Source organism: Amblyomma mixtum, chromosome 3 (assembly GCF_055824585.1).
Source record: "Amblyomma mixtum isolate Tamu chromosome 3, ASM5582458v1, whole genome shotgun sequence".
NCBI classification, from domain to species: Eukaryota; Metazoa; Arthropoda; class Arachnida; order Ixodida; family Ixodidae; genus Amblyomma; species Amblyomma mixtum.
Window position 1 is genome coordinate 78,714,621 of NC_143014.1, and position 4,381 is coordinate 78,719,001.

Sequence of the window (4,381 nt, forward strand, 5' to 3'; positions counted from 1 at the left end):
AACTTTACATCAGCTACATGGTGGGATTCAGGTCTCACCTCTCCACGCAGGACGTGATGCTGCAGCTAAAACATAAAATTCTGGACGCCCAAACGCGGGAGACGAAAGTCATTCTGGGTTTTGACCTGGTGAAGGCGTTCGAAAACGTCACGCACAAGGCGATCCTGGATAACCTCAGCCACCTGGGAGTAGGCCTGAAAACTTACAACTACGTTAAAAATTTCCTTTCCGATAGAGTGGCGCAAATTCATTTCGGGGAAAGTAAATCAGGATACAAGAGCTACGCAGCAAGGGAGCCTCTGTCCTGCCCCCGATTCTATTCAACATGGCAATGGTCGGGCTTGCAAGCAAACTAGCGGCGATTGAGGGACTCAGTCGCTGCATGTATGCACATGAAATTAGCGTGTGGATTGCCAAGGGAACCGATGGTCAAATAGAGGAAACTCTACAAATGGCCAAAGAAGAAGTTGAAAAATACATAAATGACAGGGGACTTGGATACTCCCCGCAAAAATCGGAAATGCTTTTCTATCAACCCAAAAGTAAATCACGGTCGGATCTCCCGTGGATATTTCCGAAGGCTGATGCACCTGATATCCTGAAGGTGGATAGGATTACAGTTTTAGGGCTGTGCATTGAAAACAACGGGTTTGATGCGGATACATTAAACAAATTGAATATATGCGCGCAACAGACTGTGCGACTCATCCGCAGAATCGCAAATAGGCAATATGGCATGAAATAAACTAATCTAATTAGACTAGTTCAAGCCTTCGTAGTAAGCAATATCGCTTACGTAGCTCCCTTCCTTAATCTCAAGGCGGCGGAGAAGACCAAGCTGGAAGGGATCACCCGCAGAAGTGTCAAGTAAGCTCTGGGTTTACCCATTCGGATCCCCACTGTAAAACTACTAGAACTAGGTATCCATAACACCCTGGATGAAATTTTAGAAGCCATACAAATCTCGCAGTAAGAAAGGCTGTCGGGAAGCATCACAGGCAGGAAGATCCTAGTGAGCCTAGGAATAAACTACGAGAGTCAGCGAGCCACAAAGTGGACTTGATTAAGAGCGTGTGTGATAGGCTAATGATCCCGCCACTATCCCAAAACATGTATCCCGTCCACCACAAGGATCGCAGAGAGAAACGGGCTGACGCCCTCGGCAGGCGTTTCGAAAACTATCCGATAGAAGACGTGGCCCATGTGGACGCAGCTAATTGCAGTGTTAAGATCGGCGAACACGGGCCTGGGAAGAATTAATACCGGGCGTGACTCATCGCAAAGAAAAGATGCGGCGCGGGCTCGCGATAGCAGCGGCGGAAGCAGAGAGGACGGCGGCGGCGGTAGTGTGGCCGAGTCTGTCCTCGGGTCGCCGGACGGTGTGGCGCTGCTCAAGGTCAAGCAGTTGCTGTTGATTGAAAGGCGGCTGTGTCCACGACAGTGGTCTCGTGCTTCGGTCATCCGGCGGGGGAGTTCGAAGACCTTCAGTCACTTGCAGAGAGACTGCAGGAGACTCCTTTCCCGCGGAGGCAACGCACAGAAGACTTGCCGCAGTGACGCATCAGTGTTTGATGACTCTGTCTTCCCCTTCCCATCGACCGAGCTGCGAGAGAGCGAGAGAGCCCAGCACCGCCCCCTGCCGTGGGTAGTACCACCAGTGTCCACATGTGCCCATCTGATTGGACATCGATCTCCGAACTTTATTCCCCAGTCAGGGATCTGGGGAATCCGTAGCCTATTTAACGGGATGTTGTTTGGTGATCGAAGCACTCCCATCTCGACTGCAAATATGTAAAATAAGCCTTCTGTACAGTTTCCTCCATAGCGGAGTTCGACACCATCCTTCGGAGCCGGGACCTGCGGGGCTGAACGAGCCAGTCGTCTCCAGGACCCACTCCGTCTTCAACAGCGGGAAGGGGAGAATGGTGATAGAGGTAGCCAGCGCTGAAGCACATCACCGAGTCGGCACCTCGATCACGTCGTGCAGTCCCGAAATTGCGGAATAAGCCGCCATCGCGCTCCTAATAGCGGACACGGCGGCTTCAACGATAGTCAGTGAGTCCAAGGTTGCAGTGATGAACTTTGCCGGGGGAGAGGGGGGGGTCTTCCTTTTGATGAAAGGAATCCTTAGTACCGCATCGGACGCACATAGTCTGGACATCTGCACACGCATCCCTGGCTGGAAATGAAGCAGCTCATGAACTGGCTCGAGGTCTTGCTTTCCGAGCCAGTGGGAATTCCGAGAGCCTCACAGACAGGGACGGTCTCATTTGTAACAGAGAGATCGCAAAGCATTACAGACTCAATAGAGCTAAGTACCTCCTGGCCGATAAATCAGTGATAAAGAGTCAGTCCACCTCTTGGCGCCGTCTTCAAACTCATGCATTCCCGAACCCGGTTCTCTGTAGTCTTCATTATCCGGGGCAAGATTCAAATGAGTGCAAGCTTTGTATCAACAAATCAGATCTCACTCATATTCTTTGGAAATGCCCCCTCGCCCCCTTGGAGAGAAAAAAAAAATCGCTTGACCAATGGGAGGCTCTCCTACTCAGCTTCGATCCGGAGACTCAAACAAAGGTCGCTCATCTCGCCAAAGACGCCGCCAGAAGCTAAGACCTTCTGCCGTCGTTTAGGCGAGGGGGCTTTGGAAATAAAGGCTTTTAATCCAATCCAATCACCACTCGAAGATTTGCCTGCGTACTTTTATTTTTTTTTTGCCCGATGATTTGCAGCGACAGCTTCAAATTTCATTTTGAAGCGGTGAAGAGGTGGCGTAGCGGTGACATCACGAAATGGATGTTGGGAATCGTCGTTAGGAATCACCAATATGCGTTAACTTTTGCTCAGTTTAGCGATGTACGCAGCATAGCGCATACGTTGCGTATTTTGTTTGTTTTTAGAGTTCCACATAGCATATACAACAAAGGATTCCATATAATGAGCACTGGATTCCCCCTTTTATTAAATGGCTACTCGAAACCTGTTTGTACTCCCCCGCCAGCCTGTCCTGATCGGGCCCCACTTAGGTTAAGCATGGCACCACCAACATAAGGATGCAACCAAAAAAAGGATCTTTATGAAAGAAATAATGAAAAGGACTGGACCATTGCAGACATCAATCCTAGATTTTTTTGGTCGGTTCCTTCCTACCTTGGAGCCGCAGCTTCCATCCAATCAGGCCGAAAATCAAAGCGAAAACATGTTCCCTGCCTAATGTGTACAGTCTATCCGGTGCTCAAGGGGCGCTCGAGGATGTAATGGCAGTTATAAGGTGCAATGGCAATGACGCGAAGTTGTACAGGGTGCGCTCATTTAAACGGTGTTCCTTCCTCGTTTCCTTTCGGGGCGCGTTGTCGTCATTTCCGTTTTCTGCGCGAGTGCGGTTATCTGATGTGCGTTGTCGCTACGTGGTTCGCTTGTTCTTGAAAAGGAAAGCTCCTCAGTTTTCAAAACTGGCGTTGAAGATGGCCGCAGGGAGCTGCACACCTTCTTTGCCGTCAAAAAATACAGATGACGCATTCGGGCCAACGTGTGTTCGACCGGAGAGTGCCGAGACTGCGTCTCAAGCTGAATCCTGAGGCCGAGCATGCGGCTAAAGTTACCTTAATAAACGGTTTCTTTTCAAAGGTTTCGTGTTTCCGTATATCTATCTGCCTGTTGTGGCTGCCCCGTGACAATAAGAATGACATTAAGAGTGCAAAAATTTGCGAGTAATGGACGATGCCAGGAAGAGCGGCCTAGTACTGTTAAGGGTAGCACGCCTTCCGCAATTAATGAACGAAGCAGTGACGGCAGTATACATAGTTTTCACTGACGTCATAGCTCCCGCGATCTCTGGGTCCGGAAAGCGCAGCGAAAGCCTCGGCGCTTTGTTAACCCGCCTATCGCAAACCGATTCCCGCGTACACTGTGGAAGCTAGCCACAGTACCCAAAGATGGCGCCCGTGACGTCACGTGAAAACTATCTATAGCTGTATCATCATCTCGCACAGAGAAACACTGCGTCTGCCCCGAGTCCCCTTGTTCACTTCGCTTGTTCGTTTTGTACTCATTCAGCAGTTTTATTTTGCGCTTGCTGCAATTGACACGAAGTAAATCATGTACGGATCTAAACATACCTTCTTCAGTGGAGTTCGAAGTGTCACGAAATCGCATGTTTGGTCACAGACGAGCTGTAGAACTAATAGCAGTTCCTCGAAAGTGCAAAAAATAAATCATTCCTTTCTCTCAATAAATCCGAACATATATATATATATATATATATATATATATATATATATATATATATATATATATATATATATATATATATATATATATATATATATATATATATATATATATATATATATATATATATATATATATACCGGCCCAATAG

At 48.2% G+C, this 4,381-nt stretch overlaps 1 pseudogene; it reads left to right on the forward strand.

Annotated features, from left to right (window-relative positions):
* The first annotated feature begins 703 nt into the window (after positions 1-703).
* LOC149350719 (uncharacterized) lies at positions 704-2,613 on the forward strand (annotated as a pseudogene).
* The last annotated feature ends 1,768 nt before the right edge of the window (positions 2,614-4,381 follow it).